The sequence below is a fragment of the Siphateles boraxobius genome, unplaced genomic scaffold, assembly GCF_051911475.1.
Source record: "Siphateles boraxobius isolate OS27281-9 unplaced genomic scaffold, OSU_SipBor_1 65, whole genome shotgun sequence".
NCBI lineage: Eukaryota > Metazoa > Chordata > Actinopteri > Cypriniformes > Leuciscidae > Siphateles > Siphateles boraxobius.
In genome coordinates, this window is record NW_027509192.1 from 12,763,823 (window position 1) to 12,782,269 (window position 18,447).

The window sequence follows — 18,447 nt, forward strand, 5'->3', positions numbered from 1 at the left end:
TTTAATAAATGGTTATTGAAGGTAAATCTACTTCGTGACACTGTGGCCCAAAAAGGGTTTGAAGAATTTTGTGAGGATATGTCTCCTGGACTGAAGACTTGAGTTGCAGGAAGATAACAGGTACACTACCTGTGATAAGACTGTGGTATAGTTGTATAGTGAAGAGAAAGTCTGTGAGGATGGAAAGGTTTGCAAACTGTATAACAATATTTACCTGCTTTGATCATGATGATGTTATTACAAATGTCCTGGTATTTTTTCTGTTAAAGAACCATCTTCATAGTCCAATACAAGAGTCTAGCACTCTTCAAACAAGGGATTATTTAAAATATTAAATGAATAAAATTTTTCATTTTCTGAATACATGTACACAGAAATAAAAGAGTCAATCAAATGAAGCCTGAAACAGATGCGCACCTTCCAAACCTTTCAAATAAATTACATTGAGAGGAACCTTTCTGTAAATGCAGTGTGAACATTTGAAAAAGTAAAATAGAATACTGCCCCCTTGTGCTTATTGTTTCTATTGTATGTGTATTCAGGGTCACTTTTTATTAAAGTGTCCATGTTACACACATTTTATATGAATATTATTGTAGTATTGTTAGACACAATGCATTATTATGCTCCTCGTTTCCTTTGACCAACCGTGGCTGACCAGAACAAATAAATATCAGAATGCATATTAGAATATTTATGAGTGTATATATGTATGATATGAGTTTATAAAATGCTTCACTTAATGCATAAAAAGACAGAATTATGTAGAGGTCAAACTTGGAACCTGTCAGCTTGTTAGCAATAAACAAGTTTCTAATGTTAAGAGTAGTGATTTGTTGATAGCTTGATTTTGTATTATTTGTGAGGCTTTGTGCTTACTAAAATTACAATATCATAATTAATATAAAAATCAATCCAAAAAATGGCTTCAGGCACGCAGGGATTAAAACAAGCCAGGGCAAACACTGATATGTTTACAGGCTAAAATGAAAATATCTACTAATTCCTCCAACACTTTTGATTAAATGTCACAGATGAGTACATTTGCTCATTGAATCCTGGAGATAGGCCTACAATAAACTCACAACAATAAAATCTGAAGTGCCTAAAGATGAGCTGAGTCTATAGCAGTCATTCTAGCTCTTACCTGTGCTGAATTCTGTGAACTTCACATCGGATTATATTGAGGTCAAAACAATGAAGGTTCTCCTCAAACAGAAGTGCCTTCCCTCCATGAAACAATACTCAAAGTGCTTCCATTGCTTTAAGAACAGACAATACATCATTTCTCCTCGTAAGCAGACACAAATGAGCTTTATGGGCGCAGATGGCTCAGGCGCACCTTCTAATTCCCTACAACTCCTGAGCATGTTGTGCTCACCAGAGCTCTCCAAAAAACACTGAGGCTTCCCATACACAGAATGTAGTTGCTGAAAACCAAACTATATGGCTTTTTAGCATGAAACATTTAAAAATGCATGATGCCCCCTGAAACCACGGGGTTGTAGAAACAGTAAATGTATTTACCCTACACCTTTGACCTGTCCTGAAAAAATAAATATTAGAATGCTTTTATTTATTTTATTTAATATGTAAAGACAAATCACATGATCTCCCCTCTCAGGAATGTGCTGAAACCCAACCCATCCTCTTAATCTGGATTTCCATACACACCAGAGACCTTAATTGACAATGCAGGATTAAGAACATGAACATTTCATCTGTGCTGGTAGGGACACATCCAAGTCCAATTTCACATCCAGAATGAATTGTTTTATATAAAGCTAAATGTACAAGATTGCCTTATTTTAGAAGCAGTCTATCAGACAGACAGGCGGATATGACAGACAAACAGACACTGTTAAGCACATAAAATAATTTTGTAAATATTAAATATATAAAATACTTTTGATTTCATATATATATATATATATATATATATATATATATATATATATATATATATATATACATAGGTTATTTTCACTGTCTATCTGGTGTTTAACAGTCTCTGTACCCATTGGGGTCGTGATATATTTCTTACCACTAGATAGCGCTCACACAGCATTGTTTCTCACATATCTCACTTATTCTAACTAGAAGTTGCTGTCATGAACTTGCACTTCCTGATCTCTTTGTCTGGCTGATTTGCATAAGAGACAAGTTTTAGGTCAACAGTCCAGGCAACTGAAGATACTAATTTGCTTTCTGTTTGAACGTCTCCTCCTGTTGTACTCCTTGTCAACAGACACTTTCTGTGTTAAGCAACAGTTTGAAAATGACTCATATGTTTTCAGGCAATTATGTCAGGTATCTTTGCAGAACCAGTTATCACAAGCACCTTGCTGGTGGTCATGTCCATGAGTCAATGTCAAGGTAAACTGCAGAGGGTCACGTACAAAGTCTGGATATGGACCCATCAGATTCACCCAGATTCACATTTAGGTCCAATAACCTTTCAGAAAATCTGAATTACCGCTTGGTCCATGGGAAAAATGAAATCCAACCAGTCACCCAAACCATCAACCCAACTAAACAAACATATACAGACACAAAGTTCATTGTGTTGTAGATCAACAGCTGTCATAAATGCATTGTTTTGTTTTCTATAGTTAATTTCCAATGTTTTTTTCCCTGACATGTTTCCAAAAAGAAGGAAAACAGTAAACAGCTGGCCGACAGGTTAAAACCCCCCAAATTAGTTCCATATGTGGCAATCTATGGAAAACACTTCTTAGAGATGTATAACAAGGCCAGATTTCAACCTCATATACGTCAAAAACAAAGCAAAGTCAGAATAAAAGAAGTGGGTTAAAAGTAAATGTGGAAAAGTAACCTTACAGACAATATATTACCAGGGTAAAGAGATATTTGTTCCTGCATAGTCAGATTACAGTCAGCTACGCATTACAGAGATAAATAATGCAGCAGGTGTCTGTCCTACCTGGAAGCTGACAGCCCCACCTGGTTACTATGGCCACAGACAACAGCCCCAGCAGGGCATAAAGTGTGCGTTTCTGCTCCTTACCCTCTGCATGTGTGTTTCGACGAGGGGTGGGGGTCGGGAAAGTGGAAACTTGATGGACACGAATGGTGGATCACGTACACCACAGACTCTCATGTTCTAAGAGAATCATCTCAGAGAAGGTAGAAGAGATGGAAGTTTGGGTCTTTCAAAATTCATGTCATCCTGCAAAAAGGAAACACAGGCTGGACACGCATCAGAAAGAAAGGAAAACTTTACACAGAGCTCATATCAGGGCATGCCACGGCATGTCAATTTCTTCCAGCAGAGCTTTGAGACAGGAGGATCTGAACCTGTGGCTCTAGCTCAACTAGTCAATCTTGTATGAAGTACAGCAGAACATAATGGATATGTCAAAACAGACACTGAAAAGACTGTTATGGACTTTCCATAACACTAATCTTGTATATTTCACTTTGTTTCTTTTTCTTTTCATTTCCTCATCCTCAAAAAAAAAAGAAAAAGAAAAAAGATGTGAACTTACGTGCACAATTGGTCTTTTTTACTGGCAGTCATAACAAAGTCTCAGTATTGCATGCAGTGAGGGACGCACCCGTTGATAACCACATCACTGCATACTTTGAGTGTGAGACCATCACAGGCACGTGCCTCTCCTAATCATCCTCACCTTTAGGTAAACATCACTCACATTTGTTGAAATTGAGGCCAGTGGCCTCTAGTTGGCTTTCTTGAGACCTGGAATTAAAAGGCTGTTTTCATTTATTTAATTACATTAAATTTACTCCATGCTATTTTTCACGACAACTCTCAAAGTGGATTACTTTAACCAGCATTTACTGGCATGGAATATACATAGGCTTGATTTTGAAGGACAAGCAAGAAGCTGCTGCAAGAAAATGGCAAAACCTTCATGGTGATTTGTTGATCTCTACAGGTGGTGCTGGGGAGCAGGAGGGATGGACAGAAGTTTTCATAATCGCACAGCAGGGAGATTGTAGGCTAGGGTACAAGATGTATGGTCACGTTAGGAAGTACTTAAGAACCAATTAGGAAGTACTGAAGGAAAGGTGGAAGAATCAATCAGTGCTCGATTAGAGTTTTATGCCTAAACGTATTTACATAATTTGACATGATAATACTCTAAAATTTACCCAAGGCTTAAAAATGAAAGAAAATCTTGTAAACATTTAAACATCACTTAAATTATTATTGCTGTACATTTATCTACCTATTGAGGTTTTTATATTATCAAGAAGTGATCAGGTTTAGGGTAAGGATGGAGTTATGGGCTTAAACATATCGTGAGCTTAGAATTATACGGTTCTATCTCCACTTTTGGTCGAAATTGAGTTTTTGACAATCTTATCCATTAGGTGTTTATTAATGCCGGTGTGGTGTTATTTTTGTACAAAAAAATATTTTGTCAGTAGTTATTAATAAAATAGAAAGGTTCCATCTCACAAAACGGCAGGGATGTAAAAACTTTTATGCTCAATTTCTCAGAACTACCCTAAATGGAGATAGAACTGTATAATTCGCAGCTCACGATATGTATAAACATTTTGCTACAAATACATTTATAGTTATAAAGAATTTGTAAAGATTATTTGCATTTCTAAGACTGTGTATGTGAAAATAATTTTACCTTTAAATTTCAGCATCCCAAAACATACAAAAAAAAATGCATGTGTAAACTTTATAATAATAGAGTGAAACAGTCGAGTTCCAGAAGTAAAACTATATTACCCATGATGCTGTACAGAATATTCCATCAATCAGAGCGTCTTAACGCTCTCAAAATATTTCAATATATATGCCTATTTTACAATAGATTTAAAATATGTTATATATATATATATATATATATAACATATTTTAATGTTAAAATATTTAATGTTATACTTTTTAAGTACGCTGTTTAAAGAAGTCATGCTATTTAATTCATAATTGGATAATTTAATCCAAATACCTGTTAGCATTTCCATTCATCTCAATGAAGGTGCTTGTCTGGTTCACAGCCTAAACCATTGCTTTGAGGAAAGATATAAGTCCGTTTCATGCTTTTAAGAGACCTTTAACATGAATCAAGTACTGGATTAATAGTTGGCCATGCACAGACACCAAGATGCCTGTTTTTTTTAAACTTTCCTTAGAAGAAAAGCTGTTTCACACTTTTAGATTTCTCTTTCTGTAATACATATGCAACCTTTGTTATTGCTAAGAGTCATAATTACCCATTTTACCCAAATTAAACCAGTCTTTCCACATAATTGTGTTTGTACTATTAGAGTGAGGACCATTTTTAAGTGTCAGATGTTCAAAAAAAGTGTTTCGTCTTGACTGACTGCTACGCAGCAAGCCCTAACAAAGCAGTAAAAAACAACAACAGTAATGAGGTTTACAGCTTGTTTCCTGTGTGGAATTGTGGGGGTTGGGGCGGGTGGGAGGGAAGGAACACGAGAGACAGACAGGGAGAGGTGTCATATCACTCTCATGAGAGACCTACTGTAATTACACTGGATGTTTTAGGTAAACATTCGAGTGGTGCAGTTTCCGTGCTGATTCTGATGTTTTCCTGCTTTTATTAAAAGACTTTCTTCTGATACACTCTGTGTCGATGAATATTCAAAGTACAATGTCCTTTCCAATGAAACTCAAGATGTCCAATATGATTTATGTTGACGCCATTGCTTTTACACTCATGGCAAAGACAGCACATCACTATCATTTAAATTATTCATAAATATACATTATACAAATATACATTTATAAAACCTATGCAATCTTGCCATGTAAATCATTTACTTTCGGTTCAACTTCTCAGATGCTCGATATTTATATTTTTTTGAAGAAAAACAACAACCTCCAGGTCTCCATCATATTCTATTCCTTAGGCCTAATCCCTCCTTCATTTTAAGTCTATGGGATTTATTAGTTCGTTTTATTTCTTACCAGGTAAAAAAAAAAAAAAAGTCTAATCACAACAATTGTCATTATTTAAAGTATAATTCATGTTCGTAGCAGTAAAGGCTACGTGCCACAATCTAAGATCCGTCACCTTATGAGCAATCAAAATAGCAATTCAGGCCTAAGAAATGCCCATTAATGAGTTAATCTTACTCTTGAGTCATGAGAAGGAGGGGGGGGGGGGGGGGGGGGGGTCATATTCTTTAGATGTTATGTAGGTATTTTAACGACAGTTCTCTATTCCCAAACCTTGCCGAGGGGGCTGAACCATCCAAATAGAGCAGGTGTTCTGCATTGACGGAAAACATAGGAATAGGTGGTGTCCGTTCTGTGCTGCTTCTAAGGTGTAGCCGTCTACGTGTCATGCCCCAGATTGGATGGGGGCTGGTAGAGAAGGAGCAAATCTAGTGCAACGTCTTTCTCTGGGTCTTGGGAAAGAGAATTTGCCCCTGAAATCATGAGGCCTCATGGGTGGAACAACCTCAATGTTTCTCTTCAGGACCAACTTACCTCCCTTTCTTTTTCTCTCTCTCTGTCTTCAACACATGGCTCACGTTTAGGGTAAACACTTCTTAGAAACTCTCCCTGAGGGATACCGCATTCCATGAATCCCCCTCTTCAAGTACTAAAAAGGGTAGGGGAACAGTGAGCCGTGTAATTGTATGTTCCAATCACTTTCTACTCGGAAAACAAAGTTGGACAAAAGGTCATGCCCCCAAACAGGACACTCGGGTGAGTGAGGGGAAATCCCTCTGAAGAGGCTTCCTCTTGCTCACTAGCTTGGAATTGATGAGTTGTGATGGATTTGACGGCCAGTGAGTTGTGGGTGCCCTTAAATTCGTAACTGGAAGCAACTTGTGCGATCCTGTTAGTTATTTAAGTAAACGAAACTAATGTCAGATAGGCTATTTAGTCACTTTGACCGGTCACCTGTCAGCACTGTCTCCGATTTAACTTAAAATTCTGTCTAGCGGAAAAAAAGAGTGGCTTCTCTCCTCAGAGTGAAGGCTTAGGTTAAGCCCCTCCGTTTTCTTTCAGCAGTGGCCTCTTATGATAACTAAGTCAACTTCCAAGGTTCAATTGGAGTTTTGCAAAAAAAGGGGGGAAACTTCTGTTATCAAATCTGTATTCTTTTGTTACAAATCTGTATGACTTACTTTCTTCTGTCAAACAAAACTGCACTGGTTGCTCAGCAATTATAATAAATGAGGACTGAAGATTTAATACTCAACAAGAACTGAAAAGTGGTGCAAAAGTAGTTTATAAAACTTGTGCGCTATATTTAAAGTCTTTTGAAATCATATGCTATATTTGCATGATGAACAGACCATAATTTACAAAGTTATTCGCTAATAAACTACCTTTCCAGTGAGCTGGTGACTGCAGGAATTGAACTGAACAATTGAACTGAGTCAGTGAGTTGAACTCGAGAACCAGGTCAGTCCGATTTGTGATAGAATCATTAAGAATGCTTGTTAAATAAATCAACTGATTTACTGAAATATTCTGACTAAGAACAGTTTGTTTATGAATCAGACATCGCTATTTCTCTCATGGAGCTCATGAAATGTCAGTCTGTTCCACACACAGCAATATTGTATGACCTACGAAAACTAATTCTTGAAAGCCCCAGCCCTCATTCATTTCCATTATATAAAATGACTGGCCACAATATTCTTTCAAAATCCACTTCTTGTGTTCTAGGCAAGATTCTAGAAAGTCATACAGATTTGGAAGTGAGTAAATGATGACAGAATTTCCATTTCTGGTTGAACTATACCTTGTTGCATTCGCACCAGAGCGAACTACTAGTGTGATGTTTGTGTCACCAGCGGACTGTTGTGAGGAACAACAAATCTGCTGTATGGGTAATTTCCAAGACTGCAAGACAACAAGAGACTAAAATAGACATGTCTGCTGTCTGCTACTCACGAGACAGGCATCCAGGCATATGGCATTACTACACATGTCTACATTGCACATGTTTACATTAAACAGCATATAGTATCCTATAACTAACCTAAATTACTGTGAGGCAAACCCCATGTCAAACCACGGCCCATCATACATGCATTTTACAGTAACAAACTCTCCATTATATGGCCATAATGTAAATAAACGAGAATATAATCACCAAAGATCTGTATCAGTCTCGATAATGCTTGACTGACTCACAAGACAAAGACTGATTATCACTCTTAAAAATAAAGGTTCCAAAAGGAAGGTTTCACAGTGATGCCATAGAAGAAACCTTTTTAGTTCCCCAAAGAACCTTTAGGTGAACAGCTCTTAAAGTGGCATTCGGCAACCCTAGCTATTTCTTCACTGATTTTCACTTTTGTTGTCGCATGTTTTCTCAACGAGCTCCCCCTACAGCTGTGAGGTGTATATTTCACAACAATGTCGTAAAAAAAAAACCTCACTTGCGGCACCCTCCTCCCCCTTTCTACCATCCTCCCCCTTTCTACCACTGCTTATGTGCATTTGTCATTATCGGAGCCGGACAACTTTATCGTGTGGAGCTATGTCTACCGAGGTAGGTAATACATCATACACATTGAGGACGGTGTGTGTTTATGTCGAATTGCCATAAAGCAGTTTGTGTTTCTCGCTCGTTCTCGCTTCTCACAAGACTTCCTATTTCCAACTTACCGGGACGTTAATCCTCATGTTTCAAGGTTGGTTTTCCGCCTAGGAACGTTTGGGGGAGTGGGGAAAGTCACCATTGTCACCAAAAGAGGTTATTAAACCATCCAAATGGTTCCTAAACAGTTTTATTAAGCTGAAATAGTTGCCGAATGCCCCTTTAAAGGAACCAATTTATGAAGAACATATTAATAATCAAAAGAACCTTTTTCCACTACAAAGAACCATTCGTGTGAAAGGTTCCATAAATGTTAAAGGTTCTTCATGGACCTTTATTTTTAACCGTTTTAACCTTTATTTTTTTATAATATTAACATTAATAATGTGTTACATTTATATTTATTTACATACATTGTACTTATAATTGCATGCAGGTATTTTTTTAACTATACCTATAATTACACTGTTGTCACTTCTTTTACACCACAACCCTTAAACCGACCCATACAACCAAACCTGTCGTTAACCATACCCATATCCCACCTCAATAAAAAGTGTTTTGCAATACAATATGACCACAATAAGTGCATTGTACTTAATATTTGATGCACATACATAGTAGTAGTTAAGGACTAATATAAAATGTGCCCAAAAGCACTTTACATATGGAAGGGGGGAATCTCCTAAACCACCACCAATGATGCGCATCAGTTTATTGGTGGAGAGGAGACGGAGTGATAAAGCCAATCAGTATATATGGGGATGATTAGGAGGCCATGATGATAGACAGGCAATTACACTCCTACTCTTTTTCGAAGGATTTTAATGACCACAGACAGTCAGGGCCTCGGTTTAACGTATCATCAGAAGGATTACGTTTTTTGACAGTATAGTGTCCCCGTCACTATACTGGGGCATTAGGAGGACCCACTCAGACCACAGGGTGAGCACCTCACTGAAACCTCTTCCAGCAGCAATCAACTTTTCCCAGGAGGTCTCCTATCCTGGTACTGACCCTGCTTAGCTTCAGTGGGCAGCCAGTCTTGGGCTACAGGGTGATAGCTGCTAGCTGCTGGTTTAAGAGTGTAGACTGGGATTATTGTGTATAACAAGCATGGATGGTCAATATTTGATCCACCTAAGCCAAAGTATTTTGTCAGCTACTCAGCACTAGCCAAATTAGGCTTTGTCGTTGGGTTACAGAAGCTTAATCATTCTCAACATGGCATCTCAAAGTCCCATAAATATTACAGAACTGTAATCCAATTGAAGTACGATACCTTGAAACATTGTATATGGCATACGCAAACCATCAATTAAGATGTTTCTAGTTGTGCCAAGGATCCTGTTTGCTAAATGGAGGAGACGAATGTGGGTCAGTGTGTTGAGTATGTAAACCACATAGCTCAGCTGGAATTCAGGGTGATTTGTGGCGAGCCTCAGCGCCACTCGGCAGATTACACTGCATGTTAACAGAACAAATCTGAAATGTAGTCTTGTGCTTTATTTTACTCACACACTCTTGTTTACTCGCCAATTTATATTTCACCGCTTGTTCTGTCCCACAGTTTTCAACAAAGATGTGACCTGCAATTGAACTTTAAAGGTTGATGTGAACAGATTGTGACTGCATAAAAGTGCACGTAATTGTGGGTCCGCTGGAAAGCCTGAGACACAAAACAAATATGCCTGCTGTCGAGAGTGATGCAGGAGGGTTATTATCTAGTTCTCAACAGAAGATTTTGGGTGGAGAAGACACTGAAGACAATTGTTGTTTATCGTTGGAGCACCAGCACCGACTCGTCAAGCAACAGTTAAGATGAAACGATAAGAAACTAGGGACATGAAAAAAAAAAAAAAAAAAAATCAAATGAACGTGCATAGAAGATCTTTGGTCTGATGATGACTGAACCATCATCCCATTTCATTGTTGGCAATATTGTTCTTGTTTGGGTTTGACATTAGTATTTGCAGATGATAGGGATAGGTAAAAATTCATATTTCCAGCTGATTTTGAATGGTATGGAATAAAAAGAAAGTTTTATTGTACTGCAAAATAATGACTAGAAACTTTCAATTGGGAGGTCCTCATGGGTAGCATGAAATATATAGGCCTATATGAACAGGTTTATCGACACCAAAACACAGGATCAGTGTGGTACATTTCATAAAAAAAAAAAAAGGCTTTGAGGCTATTTTTTAAATGAATAGTTCAAAAAGATGAGTTACTGGTTTGATGTAGGCTAAAAAAACACTTTTGTCTACATTTTACAGAGTTAGCAGAGAGAGGATTTCTTTCATATGTAAGCAAACTCGACATTACAATTGAAATATACTCAAATTATCTGGAATCAAATCAAAACATAGCCTATTAGAATCGAAACCTTGTGAATCAGAATCTAACCGAAACAGGAAATTTGAATCGATATATAGTCAGATAAAACTCACTCATCAGATACAGAGGTGGTTCAAAGGCCAATGTAACTCTGTAGTGAAAAACACTGTGCAACTAGGGACATTCATAAAACATGTCCATCTTTAATGCTTAGACTTGATTCTGCATTTCAAAAATAACATTTCATCGAAGCCATGGATTGGAGTCCGCTATTAGCATCGGTTTAATCTTGCTGATGATAGCTGTCTTGCCTTGTATTTATGGGACCTTATCTGTGGATGTATTATCTGAAGACCAGATGGTGTGTGTGGGGAGGGGGGTCACAGCAAATGGGAAGGAAATGTCGTAATTGGCTATGCTTCAGCAGAGTGGACAGAATATACCTGCTCAAGTTGACTGTGGGCAAAGGCCAAATGAGATTAGCGTGTGCCTTGTGGTATCTGTAGAGAAAGGAGACCCAATATACTTGAACGCTTTAGCCTTTAAATGAACCCTAAAGCTTGCATTCATATTATCTAAAATATATGTACTGTATATTCACACAAAATAACACTTTGAGATTTGGTTGTGTCCATATGGACGACCAAAGGCTCTCCCTGTTCACAAATATTTGACCCACATTCATAATTTCCTGAACATTGTGTTCTTTAGAAGAACCTGGAACTAGCAGCAGCATATTTTAGAAAGAGGAATTCCCAGTGACAATATTTGCCCAGTATTTACCCAGTGTTTAGTTGCTATGCAGCATAAAGGGAACAAGAATTTCCAAATAACAATTTTGTATATTCTCATTACTCTGTATTACTATTTTACTCTAAATTGTATATAGTTAAAGGGGTCATATAATGCCATTTTTGTACAAGTTAATATGAATCTTTAGGGTCTAAATGAAAACTTTGTAATATACTTTTATTAAAAATTTTCATTAGTATTGTAAGAAAACACTAATTTTACATGGTCAAAAACAGCTCTGTTTTCAGCACGCCGTTTCAGTGCATATGCCTTTAAATGATAATGAGCTTTGCTCACTCCGCCCCTCTGTTCTGTGGGGGGTTTTGAACTCTATGGTTTTGACTATGGTTTTGACACCACGCACATGGAGTGTTGCCTTGACAACAGTTGAGGGTATATTTTGCAACAAGAATGTCAGCGGGAGTCTCTGAGGACACATCTGTTCTACCATACCAATTTGAACCGGAGTCGGACCCGGAACAAGATGACGCCCGAAGAAGTTCGACGAGTAAGGCTCGAACAGGACGTTTCTGAATGGCTGGTTAACGTAATGTCACTTTGATCTATTTTTGTAACATATGTATTGGCAGGGTAACTTAGAGTAGTGAGATACAGAGGCTATGTGTTTACTGATGTATAGGTTAGTTCGTTGACAGATTGATGTTGAAAAACATTTTTTTGGTAAAGGTAACATTAGGCTTGTCAATGATGCCTAACGTTATCTCAGGGTTAGGTACAACTGTCAGTGCTGAAACATTAAACATAACGTGTTGTTCATTATAAACGTGGGATTATGAATTATATTGAGAACGTAATAACATTACAGAGAAAACATGCCGTAATATACCGAGCCGCATTCATCGTGAAGCGTGCAAGCCATTTGTAAAGATTCATATTTAAAGGTTAATAAAACATACACTCACTTCTTCTGGAGGTGCAGCAGGAACACGAATAGTTGGAACCGATTCTGTTTTCAGGACCAGCTTCTTAGCAAAACCAGATTTACACTGACGCTCGTTTATAAAGCAGATGAGAAATGATTAGCGCAAACAAAAGCATTTACGTTGATCGTTGGGAATATTCCCTTCAAAAATAAAACTCAGCCACTGCGTCTTCAGCGGTTCGTATTTAGGATCATCAACATGACTGCTGTGTTCCTTATTACAGCCAAAAACAGAACACCACAATAGCTTAGACGCCATTCTGTTCCAGTGTATCAACAATGGCGGACTACGATGACAGCTCGCTCAGGGCGGGTCTGTGTTGAAACCATAGAAATGCTGCTGTCAATTATCAATCGTGGGAGGGGCGTCCGTTTTATTGACGTCACAAAAACGAACGGCTCAATTTGAGGCAGGGGAAAACATATAAGGAGATTAAAACAAAAACACTGGATGGATTTTTATCATTATATGATGGTTGTGTACAGGCACTGCCAACACACATTTCAGTACAATCAACTTGTAAAAGTGCATGTACCATTATATGACCCCTTTAAAAAATGTTATGCATAATACTTGGGGTTAGTGATCTGAATGAACACCTCTCATTTTAGCAAGTTTTAGTAATTTTGTTGTGTGTTGTGAGTTTGTCATTATTATTATTATTTTTAAACTTTTAAATAGTTTTATTAAGTTTGAACTTATTTAGTTTTAGTTATTTTAGTACGTTTACACTTTTTATGCATTTTAGCCATTCAGTTACATGACTATGGTCTTTTAGCGGCCTAAAAATGCAAGCTTTTGAAATCGGGTTTCAAATCCTAAGTTTTTGAAAACGATAAAGTTATCGTCTCCATGTAAACAACAAAAACTTGAATTTGTGAAAACGGTGACATCATGCGTATGCGTAATTTGTGTTTAGTCTATAGGCACGTAATGTTTCTTTACACCAGGGGTCTCAAACTCAACTTAACTGGGGGGCGCTGGAGGTATGTTTGTACTTCGCGGTTGTCTATGACAACTATTGACAACAAACCGTAAACTGTCACGAGACTATGGTAGCCCATAAAAGATAAAAAACATAAAAAAATAAAAACGCGGCACACGCAACGACGGCCCGCACTAACATTAAATTTTAATGTCAAGTAGGGGGCCACAAAATATCGGCCCGCAGGCCTCGAGTTTGAGACCACTGCTTTACACAGTGCCATATCTAGAAACTCTGAGTGGGCTCTTTTAACTAGGGCCAGTACAAAACCACCCAGAATACCCTAGCAACATGCTAAAAACATACAGAACACCTTAACAGCACCCTGGGAGCCACTCACAACTCTCCAGAATCACGACTGCAGGTTCTGAACATTACAGGAACACACCACCGTTTTTGAAATAGGGGTTATTCACCGTCTCCCCTACATTTAGATAGGTGGGCAAACGCATTTTTGTCTCAGTGCATGCATTGTCTTAGTTTGCCAGTGTTGACGATAGCTTAGCTTAGCATAATGAATGGAATCCTTTGTTGCCAGATAGCATGTCGTGAGTAAAAGTGATTAAAAAAAAACAACTAATTACTTCTTGTGGCCTGCATATTCACAACGAGTACAAATTGCAATGCAGATTAAGACTAGGCGATTTCCTAGGCAGATATTGACTTGGGACTATATTGGGGTGAAGCACAGGCGAAGACTGCTACTTGGGCGCAGTGATATCACGGCATCTCAGCATCTATCTTACAACTGAATAAAGACACAGATTCACGTAAGGAAGATTAATAAAAGACAACTTACTTTTTTCTGCCTGTGCTTTTGAAAATGGATGGGACGGCCGTATCCTTCATACGTAGTACCGTCTTTCTGGTCCCATATTTCATTTTTTTAACATAGTGCAACAACGGCGCAAAATGCTCTTCGCAAACACGATACTGGTTAATTTTGTAGAGAGGTGTTGAAGTACAGATATCCAGAGCAGCTAGCCATTGATTTCTCAGTTCCACATTCGATGGAATTCTGCTAAACATTACATTCGTGTATGTCCTTTGCTTGTTCTCACAACCTTTTGCTATGCTGTAGCTGTAACTTCTCAAACTCAACAAAATGCAAAGGCGAAGATACTTGGTGCAGGTCACGCCGGTATGTTGACGGAAGTTGGGGGATTTCAGGTGTTGCGTGATATCTCTGCACCCAAGTAGCAGTGCTTCGCCTGTGCTTCCCCCCAATATAGTCCCACGTCAATATCTGCCCTAAAAATCACCTAGTCTTAATCTGCATTGCTATTTGTAATCGTTGTGAATACGCAGGCCACAATAGGTAATTAGTTGTTGTTGTTTTTTTTTATCAGTTTTACTCACGACATGCTCAAGCAACAAAGGATTCCATTCATTATGCTAAGCTAAGCTATCGTCGGCGCTGCCAAACTAAGACAATGCATGCACTGAGACAAAAAAAACGTTTTTGTGTAGGGGAGACGGTGAATAACCCCCATTTCAAAAAACGGTGGAGTGTTCCTTTAAGTACCATCATAATTTCATCGTATTTCTACAGACTTCTTGTGCAGCACAATCTCCTAACACTCATGTGTAAGGACAGGAACTGAAAGTGTTCAGTTTCCATGTGAAAACAAAAAGCAATCTAAGCAGTATTGAGTAAAAAAAGTGACATAACTAGCACTGCACAACTATAGATAGCAGCAGTTTCAGAGATCAATTGTTTCAAACATCATTATAACCATACAACGGTTTGCTTGTTCATCCAACACATTCAGCCCGAGTAGGTTCGTGTTTTGACATGAAAAAACATTGCACAGCTACGATCCTGAGTATCTAAAGGCAGTACAAATCACCCTCACGAGTAATAAAATGTGAGGCCTATAGGCAGGGCCTCTGCTTTTCATGACTCAAATGGTTCATCATTGACTTGTCAGTCCTGTTCTACTATCTGTCTGGGTCTGCTTCAGAGGGACGTGCTCCTTCCGTAGGGGCTGCTGTCTCACTGGTAATTGTAAGTGGGTGTGTTTGGGGTTGTGCTGTAATTTGCATGGTGCCTGCTGTCTGGGTGAGGCTCTGACTGAACTGACTCAACCGAGACCCAGGGATGTTGGTCTCATGCACGGGTCCTGTAATTGCTGGTTTGCTAGAAGTGAACCAAGATATCCCATGTCTTTAGGTAGACGGGGTGTTTTGATGAACTGGAGGATCTCCTCCACTTATTTTACACATGTTAGTAGCACAGGTAGCCTAGCAATGGAAGCTTGTTTCCGCCATAGAATAAAAAATAAAAAATGTAATTTCTCACAATTCTGACTTTTTTTTCTCAGAATTGCATGTTTATATCTCGCAATACTGAAAGTCAGAATTGTGAGATGTAAACTGATGTAAAATAAAGTAGTTTTTTCCTAAGAATTGGACTTCATAACAAGCAATTGCGACTTGATTTCTCTATATTTCTTTATATCTTGCAATTCTGAGAAATAGTCAGAATAGTGAAATGTAAACTCGCAATTGTGAGAAAAGAATTGCAATTATCTTTTAAAATGTTTTTTCTTTGGCAGAAACAAGCTTTCATAGTTAGTTAATTTTCAATCATCTCAAAGATAAAACAGTAGCACTAAAATTAATACTAAAAATTTTTTGTGATATATAAATCTAAATAAAAGTAAAAACATAATGACTGTTGTCATGCTTTATCATTGTACCACCTGAAACAGATTGCGACCTATTATGCCCTTTTACAAATTCTTGATTTTGTGGTCAACTAGTACTTGTTTTCACATATTTAACAAAGTTGAAAAGCATAATAGGTCTTCTTTAAACAGAATTACACTGTAAAATAATATCCAGTTAAATTTACAGTAAAAAGCTGGTGACAACAGCTAGATGGAGCACAGGATCATACACACACAAAGAAAACACCATTAGGTAACACAGATCAAATAAAGTCAAATAAGTCAAATAAAAAAAAATATCTAGGTGATTTGTTTGTGACTGAATAGGTTAGTCTGCATGCAGTGCACACAGGGGAGCTCGGTCAGGTTTGTCTCTGCATCAACACCCCCAACTCCCCACAGACTACAACACTGAACCCAGCAATTGAAAGATCCACCTCCCTCCTCTGTCTGTCTCTTTCTCCCTCCTCCTCTCTGTCTGCTATCCCCTTTCTCTGGGGCCGGGCCAAGATCCCACTGCATCGTTAAACTCCAGCAGAAGCTGGTGGAAGCCGATCACATCTGCTTTACTTTGCTTTTAAACACATTGTTATATTAAGCTAATGAATGATATCAGCAGTTGCTCTAATAATGTAACCAGATACACATTATGCATCGCTGCAACTGCAGGGCATGTTACTAAGTCATTGCAAACCGCATGTGGCATGATGGTTAAAGAGTTTCCTGAAAACAACAGGTGTGGATGTGAATAATGCAGATATATAAGTTTACAAAGATAAAGAGCAATGACAAAATAGGCTTACAAAATCATATGTATTGACATGGGGATTTCGAAGCATCAGGTGTGGATTTAAATGTTGGCTTTCACCTGAGGAGACGAATGAAGAAAATGGTATACTTAGCCTACCTGTGTGAATTTGGAAAGAAATATTATAACTCGATATGATTATATGATTATAGCCGATATGATAAACCAAATGGCCGTTATTAAAATTTCAAACTAATTTGTCAACATACATTTAAACTAAAACACCAAAATAAAATAAGTTTACATGCTACAAGTGAATGTATGCAAAGGAACATTATAATGTACAGTATGAAAAATGTGTGATTTGATAAAGATTAGGTTTAACAGTTTTAAAAATGTATTAGTGTTTAAAGATTACCTTTAAGTGAGTGTTAGATAATAGCAAAGGTAATCTAAATGTAAAAATATATGAAATGAGTATATGAAAAATTCAACATCTAAAATCAATACCGATAGGCCTATATTAAAATAAATCTCTAAAATATACAATGCCTTTAAAGGCGCTAAATGAAAAATGTTACAGTACTGTGATTTAGCTAGGCTACAGTCGTCATTAGAAAGTAGCCTACACTTAACATTAGGCCTAACCAAAACATAAAATTATGCCTGTAACATGTATCCAGTTTTTTATGTATCAAAAAGTCAAAGATGATCAATGAAGATGACACTACACTGCTAGTAAGTTTTGTGCCAATTCTAACAGTAGGCTACAACATATTTAGTCAATACAATAGAACTAATGGATACAGAAATATGGTTTACTATTGTAGTCTACTGCATATAGCCTGCACTCATTCTGATTTCATGAACTATGTTACAGTTTCAGTTCTCTGCCTGACAGGTTTCATGACTAAACTAACATATGTTTAAGCAACTTTCATGTAAAATTGTATTTCCAAACGCATATAATCTTGAGAGATTACTGTTAAGTAGGCTAATACTCTTGAAATTCGAAAGTTAGCATAACCACTTCCTGTTAATCCCTCCGGTGTAATCAATACACCACATATGACGTCTGTGCACACGTTCCCACATCCGACCTAGACAGTCATCTGATTCACGATAGATATCTGTTTTATAACAATGTTTGTTTTGAGTGTGAATGCGAAGCTGCGCGTTTGGCTAGCATCGCGTGTCTAGCAGAGCAGTCTAGCACAATTTGGTGACGCAAGGGAGCTATTAATATCACAGGAACGGGATGTACTCACTTCTGCAGCGGGTCACTTGAGGACAAACAGTGAACAGTATTTCTTGAGCTCTGCAGCTTTTGGTAAGGCTACGAGAAAAAATATATTTAAGTTTTCTTGCTGGAATAACACACGTTTTGTCGTGTGAGAGAGCACACTTTGTTTGGGGGAAAAGAGTTGAAGGC

The 18,447-nt window shown here is 37.8% G+C and overlaps 1 protein-coding gene across 1 annotated transcript in view; it reads right to left on the bottom strand.

Annotated features, from left to right (window-relative positions):
* The window catches only part of trpm1b (transient receptor potential cation channel, subfamily M, member 1b), a 39,331-nt gene extending 20,884 nt beyond the window's left edge, over nucleotides 1-18,447 (bottom strand). Inside the window, exon 1 of the mRNA XM_077211072.1 lies at nucleotides 18,284-18,447. The gene's annotated coding sequence lies outside the window, so the exon portion shown is untranslated. The remainder of the gene's footprint in view (nucleotides 1-18,283) is intronic.